Raw genomic sequence first — 18003 nt, 5'->3', positions numbered from 1 at the left:
CATTTTTATTCTTTCAATTCCTGCTTATTGGTTGCTCAACTAAAAAGCAGGAACTGCTTTTTAAAGCGTGTTGTTGAAAACATCTGCTGAGACTACAATTTTTAGAGAATATTAGAAAATTTAACAGGTTTTTTAGACTTTGTCCTTAGTTTCTTTTTGCTCGGTTGTTCTCCTTTTTCGAGATGTATCGCTTATGTTTTTGAATATGCTCCCCCATCTTCTTACCCCCGCTGTGTTAGTCGCCCTATTTTTACTTCGTCGAGTGAACAGTTGATTCGATTTACCTTAGTTCACAGCTTGTTCAACATTTTGCGCGAAATATTTGTTTACTTCTCCAGTCCATTTTTCTTTCAGTTCCTGCTTATTGGTTGCTCAACTAATATGCAGGAACTGCTTCTTAAAGCGTGTTGTTGAAAACATCTGTTGTGACAACAAATTTTTTGAGAATTATAGAACATTTTTTGTGAAATATTTGTTTAATTCTCAAGTCTGTTTTCATTATTCTGTCATATGCTGCAAAATGATTTTCAGCAGCAGTTCCTAAAAAAAACAATTTTGAGTCAACAGAGTCAGTATAAAAAACCAAATCAAAAATAAGCACTGCTAAAACTAATAAAGCTGAATATTTTAATGCCAGCTACTTGAAACTTTTTCTTGTAAATCTTAGCTACCATCTCTAATGCTCATTGGTTTTGCTACTGGGCTCCATATCCGCTCATTAAGAAACAGTAGTACGTATATCTAACTACGGAATGACATCAACATTTCACAATTCATATTATTTTTTGTACAAAATTCAATTTCTTCATTTTTTTTCAATCTCAATCGGGTTTATGGGAATCAAAGGTTGTTATTTTCCAGCAATCTTTGGGTTGTGGGTTCTCTCATATGCATCTTTTTGAACACAATTTGAGTGTATTAGACAATCTTATTGGAAATTGTTGCTGGAGTCGCAACTCGCGAAAAATTGTCAAGATCATGTTTTCACATTTTTCTTCTGCTTTCTAATTTGCTTCCTGTATTTTTTCTCAAATTGAGTAGTATAATTTAATAAATAGTTTTGCTAGTGTAGTAAGTGATTGGCTAGGGTGTACTAGGTTATGCTTCGAGCCGTTTCCGGAATCTTCCGGCTATAGTTTCTACTTCATTGGTTTAAAATTTGTTTCGATTTACCTCATTTTGCCAATTTTTTTGATATTTTGCATGAAATCTTTTTGACTTCTCTAGTCTAGTTTCATTCTTCGCTCAATCTGCGCAAAGTGTTTTTCTCAGCAAAGCAATCTAAACTGACAGAATTAGTATCAAAATTAAATTATAACGAGAAACGGCATGAACCCTTAAAGCCCAAGTTTAGACGCCCGCTACTTTAACGTTATTCTTAATCTTAGTTAACATCTCAATGTTTATTAATTTTGGTACCAGCCCCTGTTTCCTATCCTTAAGAAGCAGGAGTTTGTTTAACAACGAAATGAAAACAAAATAGTTTGAACTTTATAACTTCAATCATTTTTTTCTGTTCTTTTAATCCTAATCAAGGATATAGGAATCAATGGGGTATATTTTCCGGAATTCTACCGTGTATTTTTTGTTTTCGCCGATATTAAGAAGTCCGTCTTCCGGTGGAAAATTTCCAATGGGTGACGTTGCGGACTTTCTGGTGCTATGGTAGTAAAGGAGTTGATAGTGATCCAGTTAATTTGAACAGAACTATTGGAGCAATATAGCGTCTGTTATATAGCATAAGAATGAAATTAAGATTTAATTTGAACAAATGATTTCCAGCGAAAGAAAAAAACGATCCCTAGGGAAAATTTTTTGCGAATAAACAAAATGTGGCCAATAAATTGATTGGAAACTATTAATTGCGCTCCAATGAAGTTGGAAGCATTTATTGTAAAGGGGTGTCTATTTTTATGCAAAACTTTCCCTTGACCGTTTGGTTCTAGAGTATTCTTTGCTTGACTTAAATTGCTCTTATTCAGAAAATAAGTCTTTTGTTAACTGGGCACTGATGGACGAGTGGTTAGTTACGACGAGTGAGTTAAGGTTATTACGACGGAGGTCAGGGGAGCAGACCACTCCTTGGGCTGAGGTTTTTGCACGCATAAAAAATTATCTAGGCCACAACTACCTCTGAATTAAATTGATCCACATGTAGTTCGAGAGCAATTGGTCCGACGTTAGTCGGTTTAAATTCCATTAAAAGCAACTGATGCTGACAAACTTTCAGGTTTTGCGTACTTTTGCAATTATATTTTTGGCTTTGATTTTTACAAACTGTTTTCTGATGTTAGCCTCTCTCGGTCGTTTGTTGTTGAAAGTTTTTAATTTGTCTTCATCTGAAATTCATTGACATATAGTTAATTGTTTTCAAGGAATTTTTTGGGCTGCGAAGTCAAATGTAATCGAGCTTCGCGACCAAGTTAAGTAAATTTGGTTTCCCATGTTCTCTGGTTTTTCATAGTCACTTTATTTTGTTCTGCAGATTTCTCTAAAGGCTCCGATTGTTCAGAATGAAAGTGACCGTTGTCAGGTTTTTGTCTGTTCGCCGTTCAGATAAAGAAGGCACTGCCTAAATGCGTATAGAAACAGGCAAGAAAGCTGTACATATGGTACGACGTGCAGATTTTTCTGCAAGAAATATTTTTGTTTAGCTTTATTATCCTCCCTTACATTTTCTACATAACTGCTCTTATACGACAGTACATCGCTCTTCGCTGTGTGAAATGACTTCAAAATTGAGAAAAATAAATTCTTGCTGAGGGTAGTCTTTTTTAGGTTTTGAGGGATTTTAAGACCACTCCCATTAATGGAACTCCTGTTAAAACTCTTATAACGAGGCGCTTTGTAGATGGCAAGCTTGCCACATTACTCATTCGAGAACTTTATCTGCTAATTGTTTTGTTGATCTCTACAAATTTTTTTCATTTGTTGAATATTTTGTATGCCATATATGAAAAGATGATTTCGTGTTGTGAAGATTTTTGTTTTTGCCAGTTTTGTGAAAGAATTCTTGAATCAATTTTTTTTGGTCTGTCATGATAGTCTCTTGTTATTGTTATGCCCGTTGTTTGCCCATAATCAGTATTTTGCCCTGTTTGTAAAAATAGAAAAGTAGAGCAATGGCTGTGACTATATAATACTCCTCATTAGGAGACCTTAAATTGGCACATAACCTTGTCTGCTGCTACAGACTTTTCCTCCCTTTTTTATTTAACGCTGACATTCTCCGACCATTCTGTGAGCTTTGAGGTAATTAAAATGCACATGTACGTGGTAAATTGCTAATGACAGGGCGACGTGTATTGTCACTGTAGTTGCTTCTGACTAAGTTCAACTCAAGGTATTCCTATTAATCATCCCCGATGTTCAACGGCGGAAGTTGTTAGATGGGTGACGTAAATGCTTTCGCTCACCCATTTTTACACATACAGATTATCTTTGCACACATTGACACACCACGCGTATGCTGTAAGTGTACTCCTATGTTCGCGTATGTGTGTATGTCCACTACTTGCAATTGGTGTCCCGTTGCGCAATTGTGACCCGCTGTTGACTCCATTTTCAACAATTATCCGCCTGAAAAAGGTCATTATACGAGAGTCTTCTCAGTGCAAATCGACGAAGTGCTAATAAGTTTTTTTTGTTGAAAATTGAACGAAATTTTTAAAAATATTTACCGTATTATATATTTTTTTCAAATATGTAATGTTTATATAGTTATATTTTCCAATCATAATTCATAATGTAATTCTAATGATAATTCAATATTTAATATTGTTAATTTAATATTCTAAAACGCATGTATGCACTAGATATATTTATAGATGTCTGTTATTTGTTTACACTAATTACACTACTCTTGAAATGTATGGATAAAATTGTACTGATGAAATAATTTTCCCCCTTTCAAGTGGCATTCTGTAAAAAAATGTTTAATGATGATTTCTTCGATTTAAGCTGAAAATAGCTTTTTTTGTGTAATTTCGCTGATGGACAAGGTATTGAGTATATTGAAGGTTACAGTTTGTCCTCAAATCTAAATTTATTCAATGCATTTCAAAATTTGCTATTTTTAGTTTTCTTCCTGACTATTGTTAGTGTCTTTCTGCGAGTAATTATAAGGCCTATATTGTTTTTCTATTTAGATGTTTTTGTTTGCATCTTCATGAAACCTGGAGAGTATTGTTTACGCACGTTTAATTTCAAAATTAAGTGTTCAGGACGTTTAATTGCTTTGCAGAAATTTACCAAGTTATCAAGAAAGGTATCGTATTGCACTCTAAATCCTATCCGCTGCTGGGGCATATTACTTTTTCACTTGTAACTGCCCCCTTTCCCTCGGCATCCTATTTAATTTTATGCCCTCTTCTCCATTTCAATTAGCTCATTGCAAATTGCCCCGTGCTGTGTCCTGCATAGATTCCCAATTTTCCACCATGCAATATGTGGTCCGGGAGAAGGTTATCCCCCCATTTTCTCCCAACTTATTGTACCAGTTTTCCTCAGGACTATATTGGTAAGCTTTTGCTTCAAAAAATACTGCAACCTCGGGATATTATTTTTCAGATGGAAATTGAACCCTTTCAAATTCTAGATGCCCTAAGGTTATTTTTATTTTGTCATTGTATTTTGTTCACTGCTTTCGAGGCGTTGCCAATATTTCGATTGCTCAAAATTTAATATTTGAAAATAGTGAACGGTTAAAAATCATTTTTTCGGCTTTTCGCTTAATCGGATATTTCAACTGAGCTGTCGGTACCTTTGCTGAAAAGGGCAATATTTAACGGCAAACTGTTGTTGGCAGTTTGATTTTCGTAAGGATGCGAGGGCAGCAAGCATCAGCACTATTTCGTTTTAGAATGGCAAAATTTCGATTGTCTAAAATGGAATAAAATGATGCGGAGTAACCGAAGCTGTACCTAGGACTAATGTCACCATCCGTTTTTTATCGCTTTCTGAGTGCTAATGGGACATTGGCTATGCATTGCCATAGCACTATAATAGTTTCCTTGCACCAATATCACATTGCCTGCTAAATTTTTTTTCTCTCTCTCTCTCTGCTCTTTAATTCTCGCACTGTAAGCTTTTGCTGACGCATTAACGATGTTTTCGCATTACTTTCTATCTCAGTTTACCTTGTTTGCGAGCAACCATCCTTGAAAATATTTTACGCTATCTTTTCTGCCTCCATTTTGTCGCTTGTTATTTTTTTGTTACTAACAACCAAGTACAAACGTGTTACGCTTCGCTATACTTAATGGCAGTACTGCTGTTACCTCCTCATCTACCCTCGACCGTATTGGCCTTTTATATGGACAGGTTTGCCTAACTTAACTCACTAGTTACCAGTACTAACTAAAACTAAAAGCGGCACAGTTTCCTTTTCGCTTATTTTTTGTCTATTTTAACGCCTTTTACTTATTATATACCTGCTTTTTCATGATTTTGTTGACAAAATGGCGCCCTCCTGACTTTGTTTTCATCCTTTTGTAAATATCCGTTAGTACTGTTATCAGTTATAATGAAGAGTTGCCTGTCGTAATTATAAGTCAGCCAGGTCTCCGATAAATTTTTGAATTCACTGTCACAATGATAGAAGAAAAGCTTCCGATTTTTGTTCCCTTGTGTGTTTGGGCATTTGGTTCGGCTACGAATCGGCGTGAAAAAGGAAAAGTTTCTACGTGTGATGTCTATTTGCGTAATCACTAGTAGGAAAACAACACAACAGTTACTAACAATGAGTGAACTTGGCAGGCAAAAGTAGAAAGTGAATTCGATTTTACATCCCAGAGTGGTTGGTCGCTTTTAATTTTTCGCCCGTTTCTGTACGATTTGTCTTAAATGTTTCCTTTTGACATTTTATTTCCATAACGTCCTAACTTATTCGCCAATTAAAGAACATCAATCAGTCGAGTTACATTTGCTGCTTACTCAGTTGTTGAAACCGGATTTACAGTGAAACAAACAATTACTCTCAATCTTTCAGGTATTTTTGGAATAATTACCATTTAAAGTTTGTTAACATTTTACCCATACTTTTTGATAGAATGCAGAAGCCCACAGGATACCGGTTTGGAATCATCTGAAAGCCTCTAATTTGATCAAAGTAGGTGATACCCAGCCCGTCTCATGTGTGACGTTTTCTGCCGATATTCTTGCCAGTCGAAATTTTATGTTCCTGTTTTTTAGCGAATTCATTTTTGGCTCAACTTTAGTTTTGCATAGATGCTTTCGTGCGCTACGGTACTAGAAATTTAGAATGTCCTAATTAATGACTAAGATTAAGATAGATAACTAAAACGCCAGTTTGTATCCTTAAGATTCTATTTCGCATCTGAAAGAACATTAAACAGAACAAATAGCTTGAATTTCCTGCCATTCGTGTCACTATCTGTTTCCAGTCCAATCCTTTTGAATTCTGTTGTGGTGTTCGTGAAACATCGTGTGAAGTTTGTCATTTTATCTAATTCACGCGTCGACCTGAGTTTGGCTCTTATCATTTGACCTGACAGTCTATTTTTCTGTTTTCTGTTCAGATTAAAGCGTTTCCTAATTGTTTAACGTTTTCGGTCACTTTTGGTAATTTTTTAAGTGCCTTCAAACATTTGCTGTTCTAATTTTTTTCATCATGCCCCTCTTTTTAGCGGTTCTTGTCTGACCGTTTTTTGGTCTGGCCTTTTTGATCTTTGATTTTACTAAATGTCAAGACGTTAACCAGAGATTTGCGATCACTACAACATCATGAAACAAAAACTTTAAAGATGTTTGCTTTTTCCTTTTCTATCGTTTCTCTTATCACAGGTCCATACGCTAATGTTATTTGGCTCAAGTTAGTTTTATCTCAAGGAGCCTGTTCTAGTTAATTGGGAGCACTTCTACGCAATACACTTAAATTTTAACTGTCTCAGAGTAGTTTTTTATCAAAATCAATTGCTGCTCCTCTTCTATTTAGTTTGACATGCTCGCAATGAGCAGGTTTTAAGGTCTTTAATCTTGAATGGCTTTCCGCAGTTGTTTGAAATGCTTACCAATAAATGTTCGTATTTTAAATTTCTCTTGAGTAGTTGGTTGGATATTTGTTAGATACGTTATATTTCTCCGCTCAATCTTGAAATAAGAAAACCAGATTTAAAATCTCAGCACTACTGATTGTTGTTCTCTTTGGCCAGCGCTTCGTAACAATAAAGAATGCAAACTGAATTAAAGATGCTTAAATTTTAGATGCATTTTTTGGAAATAATTTTTGCGGAGAAAATTTTTCAAGAATTATGTAAACTTTCGAAAATTCTTGTGGATTTGGTTCAAGAAATTGTAGAAAGTTTTTAAAAACAAGCTTTAAAACTCGTTGAAAAATTGATTAATAAGTTTTAAAAATAGAAAAAGTTCAACTAATAACTGACCTATTATTTTTTCATTCGCAAATAAAAGAGCGGGACATAAAACCGCATTGAATTTGAATATTAATGATTGAAGTTGTAATAAATTTATACCAAGGGAATGTGCTTAAGATAGAACGAAAAAAAAGCCGATGATAATTTACAGAGACGTTCCAACCAACTGTTAAATGTTATATGTGGATGCGCAAATAGGACATTAGAAAGCTTAAATAATTGTTTAACTTCTTTCTCCAGGCATTTTTCTGAGTCAAACTCTTGTACTTCCATTTTGTGCAACTTAAACAACTGCAATTCAGTATAGGTGAAATGAGCCAATCAATGAGGGGATAGAGACCCCAGTGCCATGACACTTCTGCTTAAACTACTACTACTACATTGACCCAACGAGCGCGCCGTCAAGTTCCAAGAGAATTATCTTAGATTTAGAACCATTTTTGGACACAGAATGAGTTATCTTTCTCTGGTGTAGTAAGTTTCAGAAATTAGGCTTTTGTATTTTTTTGACCTAGAACGATGTTTGAAGCATTCGTAGTAGTTTGCTTTCTGTTTGCCTTCTTAATGTAAAGTTTTTGCTTGACCAAAAAAATAAAACATTCTTTTGCCCGTTTGAGCGATTTAAAATACCTGCCCGTCTTAAAAAAATGATCAACTGGTAATGCTTGAGAGCAATAAGTACCTGAGTGGCTCTGTTGGCGATTTAGTAGGCTATAAGTGCACGGTTTGCTTAAGCTGCTGAATATGCAGAACTTCCTGAAATTGAAAAAAATTTTGGTTAAATTAGGTTTGGAGCCCCTCTTTCTGCAAACTTTGAACAAGTTAATGTAGTCGCATGTACCTTTCTCTATTGCATGGTCCATTTTTGTCTAGAGGGTCTTCCGCTCTCTTGAGTGATTTGACTTTATGACAAAAGAACCTATAAGTTGGTAAAGTTTGAGGGATTTAAGTCAATAAGCAGATGTCTCAGAGCCTTTGAAGGCCCTAGTAAATGTACGGTTTTGCAAAGCTGCTGAGGAAATCTTTAAGCAGAAATTCGAAATGGCGTGAAATGCGATTTCGAGCCGTTTGCTCACAACGCTGACTTTATACACCACCTTTTGTCCTCGAGGGCATTAACCGACGTTTAAGCTAGCTATAATCAAACAATGCTACTACTCGGTTGTCAGTCAAGAGCAATTCTTCTATTAGTCGGTTATGATAGCAAATGTTACTATTTTAAGATCGAAAATGTAAAAACGTTCATAACATAATAATGATAAACTTTGTTGAGTTCGAGAAAACTCAACATTTTCTGATCACCATACTAGAATGTAAAATATTTACATCCCAAAATATAGTTTTTATACATCCCAAAATTAATGATTTTAATACCTTTTTTGATGGTTTCCTTTTAATATTTCCTTTTTCTCATAAAGGATGTGCATCTGCCAAAAGGGGTCTCTCGAAAACTTGATTGCAGCAAAATGCTAAGCGATGATTGATGGATGAACTATAACTGATCAATTCGAGTCTTTCATTGGCATGATGAAAGCGTCGTTATGCCAGTTTGTAGCTTTCAACTCTGCTAGTTGAAGTAATTTTTTGTGTACATGATTTTTAATGTAATTTCAGCAAGTTCTGGGAACAATTTATTCTTTTTTACATTGACTCCTGCATTATCGAACTATTTATTTTTTTTATTAGGATTCAAAAATGACAAATTATTTGTATTTTTAATTGTTATGAAACAAAATTCGTATCATTTATTAATAGCCGCGAAACGATAGCGGCTATTATTTGGGACATGTGGTTTTTTACAAACCAAAGGATTTGGATTGTATTGGTGTGCTGTCTTTTTTTGAGATCTGTTCACGCTTTTTTCGGCCTTTTCACGTCAGTGAGATGTCAAATTAGAGTGGTGATTTTAGTAACGAAGTACTGAAAGGAGCGAATATTAGAGTACGTTTCAGGCCTGATTTTTTAAGACTACCTTTAAAGTGGAGCCAGAAATTGATGTTTGAATAAATTTTTGGTTTTTGAGAGGAAGTGTTTTTTCACGTGCGTCAACACTTTTTTAAAAAACTTTAGGAATATTTGGTTTTGCCCTCTTTCAAAAATTGTTTTGGTTGTGTTATCACTTCATCAATGACAGTTCTCATTGGTTGATAATGAGGCGAAAGAGAACCTAAATAATGGTCTTTCTTTGAGTTATACGCTGCCCGTTTTAAAAAAAAATAAATGAATTTTGCAAGTATTCAGTGAACTTATTGCTGTCATATCACTTAACCTCATTTATGACAGGTTTCATCGGTTGATTTTGAGAAACAATTTAATAATTGGCATACGTTCTTAGAAGCATTTTTTTGTATTTTGAACATGTCTTTAAAAATAGATCTAGTTTTTTAGTCTTGCTTTTTATGATCTTGTAAAATTGCTTAATCTCAATTGTGTCAAACTAATTGTTCTCATTGGACATCTCACACGGCTTATTTTTTGTCAGGTCAAAGCTAATTAAATTCTTTGGATTGTAATTCAGGGCTTGTCCTGCTGTGTTTTTACAATTCAAAGAATTTGAATTGTAATGGCGCGTTGTCCTTTTTGCTAATTTCTGTTCACAAATTGATTTTTGAAGTGAAATTGAAATAGTGATATTGATCACGCCGGAACAGGAAGTGGATCGAAAAAGCAAGTGTTTTTGCGGCGTGACATTTCTTTGCTCTAATTTTAAAGTAGATTGAGAAAATAGCGTTTGAACAAAAATTCGCTTTCTCTTTTAGTGGTTTTTTATTCACACGCGGCAATTTCACTTTGATTTTTTTTGCTGTGTTTTCCATTTTTGGATCGGATTTATTTCGAAATGGTTTTCCCAATCAATTCATAGTTCTTTTTGGGCCTAATTTTTTGTTTGAACCAAACTTCCGTTTCTCGCTAGTGGTTTTTTCACATGCGACATTTTGACCTTGATTTTCTGTTTTTTTTTGTTAATTTTGATCTTTATTTTCTTCAGAAAAATAGTTTTCTTAATTCACTGATGGTTCGTTCTAGGTCAATTTTTTTAAGTTATGAAAATCCTTTGAATTGTACGTCAGGACTTGTCCTGCTATGTTTTTTATTTCGTCGTCTCCATCGATGCGACCCTTGACAGTTTCAATGACTTAATGCTTTGCAGTTAAAATTTGTCAGTGTGACGTCATTAGTTCTGAGTAGTTTAGGTTAATTGCGTGACTTACCTCATTAAAAGTAACTTCTCAACTCAATAAATGAACTTTAATTTTTATGAGATTTTCCTAGTTAAAGATCAATAGTGTGCATCTAAGGAGTGCCAAACGTATTTGCCCTAGAGTCTTGAGTTTTTGATTTTGAATTTTAAATTTGAAGAAACTCTTTGGGCTTTTTCCTTATAGAGCGTATGTGTCTCAAAAAATGACAATCCGAATCTAACGCTAAAATTCAGTGGTCTATTAAAGGACTGATGGTCAATCTTTCTATCTTATTTCTTTAGTTGTTTCAGCTCCATGGAAGGCCACAAGCATCTATCGTGGCTATTTTCGACAATCTATCGGATATGTTTGTTGTTTTTGTTTTGATGGATTTTTTGCGCTTCATTTCAAACTTTGCACCATAATAAGATCATTTGAAGCTTGTCGGTTATATTTAAGTGCTGTCAAACGAGATTTTTAGCAATTTGTTTGTCCTGTTGGTCTTTTTGACTTCTGTTTTCAGAGTTTCTTTTCCGTGAGTGCTTTTTGTAAGATAAATTGTGTTCTAAGTGCGCCTAGTTGAAGTCGCTCAAATTCATCAAGGGGCAGCTGAAACTGTTTATGGCCTGAACACTTTCAAAAAACTTTAGGAATATTTAATTTTGACCTCTTTCAAAAAATTGTTGGTTGTCTTATCACTTCATCAATGACAGTTCTCATTGGTTGATAATGAGGCGAAAAAGAACCTTAATAATGGTATTTGGCTACCTGTTTTTTTATAAACTATATATGAATTTTGCAGTATTTTTTGAACTTATTGCTGTCTGATCACTTAACCTCATTAATGATAGGTTTCATCGGATGATATTGAGAAACACTTTAGTTATTGTCATGAGTTCTTAGAAGTAGTTTTTTATTTTTCCTTATCTTTAAAAATAGATCTAAATATCTAGTTTTGCCTGTTTTTTTTCTGTTCTTGTGGTAAAACTGCTTTTTCTCAGTTGTGCCAAACTAATTGTTCTCTTTGGACATCTAACACGCCTTTTTTGACAGGTCAAAGCAAAATCAATTTTTTGGATTGTAATTCAGAACTTGTCCTATGTTTTTACAATCCAAAGAATTTTAATTGTTATGGGGCGCTGTTTTTTTTTAAGTTCTGTTCACACGTTTTCATGAGTTTTGAAGTGAAATTGAAGTAGTGATTTTGATCACGCCGAAACATGAAGTGGATCGAAAAAAGGAGTGGTTTTGCGGCGTGAATGTTTTTTGCTCTATTTTTAACGTAGTGAGAAAATAGTGTTCGAACAAAATTTTGCTTTCTCGCTAGTGGTTTTTTGTTCACATGCGGCAATTTCTCTTTGATTTTCTTGTTTTTTATCGAATCGGTTTTCCCATTTCACTAATAGTCCGTTACAGGTCTAGTCTTTTATTTTAGTCAATGAAAATTCTTTGAATTGTACGTCATGACTTGTCCTGCTGTTTTTTAATGCGTCGTCTCCGTCGATGCGACCATTGACAATTTCAGTGACTTCTACTGCTTTGCAGTTAAAATTTTTCTGCGTGACATCATTAGTTCTGATTTTAGGCTAATTGCGTGACTTACCTCATTAAAAGTGACTTCTCAACTCAATAAATGAACTTAAATTTTTATGAGATTTTCCTAGTTAAAGATCAATAGTGTGCATCTAAGTAGTGCCAAACGTATTTGCCCTAGAGTCTGGAGTTTTTGATTTCGAATTTTAAAGTTGAAAAAAACTCTTTGGGCTTTTTCCTTATAGAGCGTATGTGTCTCAAAAAATGACAATCCGAATCTAACGCAAAAATCCAGTAGTCTATTAAAGGACTGATGGTCAATCTGTCTATCTTATTTCTTTAGTTGTCTCAGCTCCATGGAAGGCCACAAGCATCTATCGTGGCTATCTTCGACAATCTATCGGATATGTTTCTGTTGTTTGTCTTGAGTAAATGTTTTTGACGGATTTTTTGCGCTTCATTTCAAACTTTGCACCATGATAAGATCATTTGAAGCTCCTTAGACGATTTGAATGGGAGTATTGGTTTTCTATCGGTCTTTTCTTTCATGATTTTTTCATGCGGCATTTTGACCTAAACGCGAAGGTGAACAAATTTTTGCTGAGCATTTCTTCTGATCATTCGCTGCTTGCAGGGAATGACTTTTTGACTTTGTTTTTGAGAGGATTGTTTTTAAGAGAAAGGCGCTTATAGATAGCCGTATTTAGCTTAGCTGTTTTTCGTCCGTTTGGCTCATTTTTTTATAAAATTGTAATTTGGTTTTTAATAGAAATAATTTTGATCGACGCCGCAGTTGTGTATGACTTTTTTAAATTGCTACCAAAACGTTTTCAGAGCCTAGTGATGCGTTTCAAGTGTAAAACGGGCACATTTCTTTAAAATTTATATTTCTGTTCAATTTTGAACCTTTCAGCAGTTTTTCGAAAAAATAACTACATATGGCAACGTTTTTTTGACAATTCGTACTTTGAACACCTGTTTTTGTTATGATACCCTGTTTTTTTAATATCATACACATACTTATCCGATTTTTTTCGACCAATTTTTTTTGTTATTCTGGTTGTTTTTGATTTTAGTTAGTAGAAAAATTCTTAGTGCGCAGCCAGGGTTTTATTTTCTTGTTAATGAATCTGATTTAGTTATTGAAGTTATATTTTTGATTTTCAGAGAAAGCTTGATCTTCAATTACAACTCTGACAATCTTTGACATTTTTTTTGCAAATTAAAAAAAATCTTTGAATCTAATTGTTTTTCAATTTTTTTTAAACAGAAAGACGACTGTGAAGTTTTTGAGCCTTGGTAGGGTTGCAGAAGTCGTCCTTCTGTTTAAAAAGGTACTTGTTTTATATATCTTTTTGAATCAATTTGGTCTATTATTTGCCGATTTTATGAAGTTATCTTTTCGTTTCCTTGTTTTTGACAATGTGCTCATTTGCTCCACATTTTAGTATTTGTTCCAGCCTTCGCCTTCTGTCTGTAGTTTTTTCTCTTTGTTTTTTATTTTGTCAAGCACGATTGATTTTTTTAATTTGTTATTTTGAAGATTTTTTTTGGTTTAAAGTTGTATGTAGTCTGTCAAGTTATTGTAGTCTAACGCTATTTTGACGGTTTTCCAGCGTTTTTGGTAGTTTTAAGTCTATTTCTGGCCCATTTTGTATCGTTTTATTCAATATATTGGCAAAAAATTCAAGACTTATGCATGTAGGCGTTTTTTTGCTACAAAGTTTATATTTGCACCAAGTTGTGTTTTTCCATGAAATTCGACAAAATTAAATTGATACAGTTATTCTCATTATTTTCGTTTCTCTTATTTTTTCTCCTTTTAAAAACCTTTTTTCGGAAATAAAAATGTTTTTGAGATTATTAAGGCTGAGCTTTTATTTTGTGTTTATATTAATAGTTTACTGCTTGAAACAACGTGTTTTGTTTTTGTGTGCTTGTACTATTTGAAAAAGGAACTAATTTTTCGCAATTTTAGTTCAATATAACTATTTTTTTTACTAATTTGACTTCAGGTTGTTTTCTCTGCTTTTATGCGTTTATTGAGGAAGTAGCTATTTGAAAACGAGTTTTGTCGGGGAGTTGTTTCCAGAATTCATCCGGCTATGTTTTTAATGCCATTTTTCGCTTGACCGATTTTTCGTCTGACCCATTTGACTTTTCGTCCTCAAAAACGGGGTAAACAGGTGACACCCAGCGGGTATTAAGTTCTCTTATAGCCCTTCAGTTTACTAATCTCAAGTTTGCGATTCACAGAAACTGTTTTTGAGACCTATACTTACGGTGCGAAGGGTGGTTTTTCGAGGTTGAGCCTTCCCCTCCATTTGAGAGCAATTCGCCCGACGTTAGTCGGTTATGTTTGAAATCGGAGTTTTACGCTATCGTGATTTTATTAAATTGGATGCTTTTTGCACCCCTGCACCTCCTTAGAGATGTTTCTATTGGATAACTGTTTTGAGTACACACAAAGCCTTTTTCATTTGTAAAAGTGAAAATGATTTTCAAGGCGATGATGTTTCAATCATCGAACATCTTTTGTTGGTGCTGAATATTGGCTCTTATTTGTTTGTTGAATAAGAGGATTGCTCCCGTTGTTGTTGTCTGTGCGCTAATTGACAAACCGTTTTGGCCTCAATTGAAATTTTGTTCAGACGTCTTGGCTGTCTGCTAGAACTCTTGATAGTTGTCAATTTTTCACCTTTGGGATCGTTAATTGTTTGTTTTCCCCCAGCATATTTGAACAATTTAATAGCTGAGCACAACCTCCATTCAAATGCTAAAGGTAGTGTATAGATGAGTAGATTTGTTTTCTGTGACACGTTTTAAAAAACTTCATTCGTTTGCTTCAACCGTTTTATTATATAATTATCTGTTACAGCAATTATAAATTTCCAGGTAAATGCAGTTGTTTGAAAATGTGCGCTCTTTAAGTGAGCAAAAATTTTGAGGCCGTGTTTTCTACTTTTTGTTATTTTGGTAACATGAATTGTTTTTTTTCTGAGAACAGAATGCAAAAACCCGCAGTTTGTGGCAATAATATTAGTCCTGTGGTCTTTTTTATGCGATTTTTTGCTTGACTGATATTCCGTCTGACCATTTGAATTTTCGTCCTCAAAACTGGATAACAGGTAACGCCCGGAGGTGTCCTTTTTTAATCTAAAGTTTTAGCTTGAAATGTCAAGCTATTTTTTTCCGGCTATTTTAGTTGACATAGTATAAAAGACACCAGTGATTATTTTTCTAACTTTTGAGAACAAATTCTGTCAAGAGTTGTTCAGGAATGTTGTCGTTAATTGGAATTGATTTGATGCGTTTATTATTGGCACTTGTTGTAAACCTGATTTTTGATGGGAGATTCATAAAAATTCATAACTCCCATTACGAGTTTCTCTTTTTCAGATATTTCGAGCATGCGTTTCTTAGAAAATTATTTGTTTTGTTTAAATTTTTATGTTTGTTCTATTCTTTGTTCCTTTGTGAATTAGTAATACTTTTTTACCATTTGAGAATAACATACGTATTATGGAAAATCAACAGTTATTATACCACTACCAAATTTGTTGAAGCTTTCGACAAATAGAGCAATTCTGCTTCGTTTCATGTGATAATCGCTTCAACTGCAGTTTTCTGTTGTCGATTAAAACACTTTTTCGCATAAAAAAGGTTGCATTGATCGCATAGCTGCTCAAGTGCTATAAAGGGAGAAGGCTTTCTAGTTTGGGTCAAATAAAGTTCACAGCTTTGCAGAGCCTTTTGTGAATTATTAAATTTTCTTCTTTGAAACATTTCCCTGAAGACTTCATTTTTTTCAAACATCTGTTTGGCTTCTGTTTCATCGATTGAGGCAAACTGAGCCACTCTGTTTGCCATACTTTTCCCTCAAAATGCTAAATGGCCATAAAAGGTGTTCTTTTATTAAATGAGTTTGAATTTAATGAGCATCTAGTGTTTTTAACGGAACGCTTTTTCCGCAACCTGTTCTTATTTGAAGCTGCATTTTTTTCGTTGTTTAGCCAGTTATAGTTTTTTTGTAGTAGCATGTCTCGGAATACATTTGTCTGATAAGCAAGACAGCTTGTGCGAGACTGCGTAGCATATAATGTTCTAACATAAGTCCCAAGTTTGTAAAACGCTTTTCCTTGTTCTGTAGTTCTCTGTTTTGAAAAACTAAAATTGAAGCGATTTTTTCAGTTCAATCTTAATTACAATTTTCTTTAATTGAAAAAATTACATCAACTTTTGATATAACTTTAACAGATCTAAAACAATACATATTGTCTTGATTTGCAATAAATTTTTCAGAAAGTTAAAATTCAACTAGAGCAATCAGTCGCAATCGACATTTTGTCTAAATTAAATTACATTAGTCGGTTTCCACAATGGCAGTAGCCAGCAAATAAGTAATGTGGAAGTATGTTTTGTCTGAATATTTTTCTAACGTACTCGAAGTAACAAATCTACCACGCAATGTGTTTCAAGATCGATTTCAAATTTTATCTCAAGAAATTGTTAACGAAAAACAAATCAAAAATATAGATGTTTCCATCTACTTTCATCAGTCAATTTTAGAAAGCGTGTTTTGAAGTCAGCCAAAGATAAGTTGTGAAGAACGTTGCAGTGTTGAAAAACATTCTTCTCTGTTTTTTTGTTCTTGTTGGAAATTCCCTGTATTTGATCATTTCAGCTAAATATAGTCATAAATGAACCTAAGTTAACTTAAGGACTTGCTTTCGGTTATTATTTTACAGCAATTAAGAAAAATTTTTTTTCTACCTCACGAATAGAAGTTTTTTTTTAAGTGAAAACTATAAATCAGTCCTATTGAATTCTTGTCAAATAAGTTTGATAATAATTATAAAACCGTTTAATCCATGCAAGTATCAAAGATAATTCAATATTGAAGTGATTAAATCTGAAAACGAAAAATATTTTTGTTATTTCTTCGTGGTTGCTTTTGTTAATAGCCGCCGTCAGCCTCTCAAACGGCTATTATTTAGGCGCTCTTTTTATTCGCTTTACCCTTTAATCACGTTTTTCGTTATACATAAGTAACGATTTTCACCTTAACGATTTTCACGTTTGACGTTTGTCACTGTTTCATTTGATTGGTTCTGAATTTTGTCAATATAGTGAAGATGATCAATATCAAAAGAGCAAAATCAAAAGAAACGGGATAAACCGATAAAGCCCGGTTAATTCATAGTGTGTTAGGCTATCGAAGTTCATTGGAGCGACTGCTAGCTGATATTAGTATTAAGCTTTATACCCTTCAGTTTAGAAGCCGACGTAAAGAAAGGTTTAGAATCTAACTGCACACTGAGTTAGAACAATTTTTTAAACTTTGGAAAAATTTTTGTCAATTTCAATCTTTCTTATTTAATGGCCGCCCTCATCTTCTCAGCCGGCTATTATAGCGCTCCTATTTTTACAATTCAAAGAATTTGAATTGTATTGGGGCGCTGTCTTTTTTTTTAAGATCTGTTCACACATTTTCATGATTTTTGAAGTCAAATTGGAGTAGTGATTTTGGTCACGCCGAATCAGGAAATGGAGCGAAAAAGCGAGTGGTTTTGCGGCGTGAAATTTTTTCGCTCTAATTTTAAAGTAGAGTGAGAATACGGTGTTTGAACAAAAATTCGTTTTATCGGTAGTGGTTTTTTGTTCACATGCGGCAATTTCACTTTGATTTTTTCTGTTTTTTCGATTTTTTGGATCGGATTTTTTTCTAAATGATTTTCCCAATCCATTCATAGTCCGTTCTAGGTCTAGTTTTCTGTTTAGTCAATGAAAATTCTTTGAATTGTACGTCAGGACTTGTCCTGCTATGTTTTTTTACTTCGTCGAACTTTTTATTCGCTTTACCCATTTTGCCGCTTTTTCGACATTTTGCGTGA

General features: G+C 34.0%; 1 protein-coding gene across 5 annotated transcripts in view; it reads left to right on the top strand.

Annotated features, from left to right (window-relative positions):
* The window catches only part of LOC142342643 (uncharacterized), a 32911-nt gene that overhangs the window by 3010 nt on the left and 11898 nt on the right, over positions 1–18003 (top strand). Inside the window, exon 1 of one of the 5 annotated variants that reach the window (XM_075394086.1) lies at positions 4712–5322. The exons of 2 other annotated variants lie outside the window; for them this stretch is intronic. The gene's annotated coding sequence lies outside the window, so the exon portion shown is untranslated. Of the gene's footprint in view, positions 1–4711; positions 5990–6017; positions 6110–18003 lie in introns of those variants that run through there. 2 more of the 5 variants (XM_075394084.1, XM_075394085.1) reach the window with 2 other exon arrangements.

This window comes from Convolutriloba macropyga, chromosome 7, assembly GCF_964194025.1.
Source record: "Convolutriloba macropyga chromosome 7, txConMacr16.3, whole genome shotgun sequence".
Lineage (NCBI taxonomy): Eukaryota > Metazoa > Xenacoelomorpha > Acoela > Convolutidae > Convolutriloba > Convolutriloba macropyga.
Note: the sequence above shows the minus strand (reverse complement) of the source record. Positions and strands in the feature narration are given on the sequence as shown.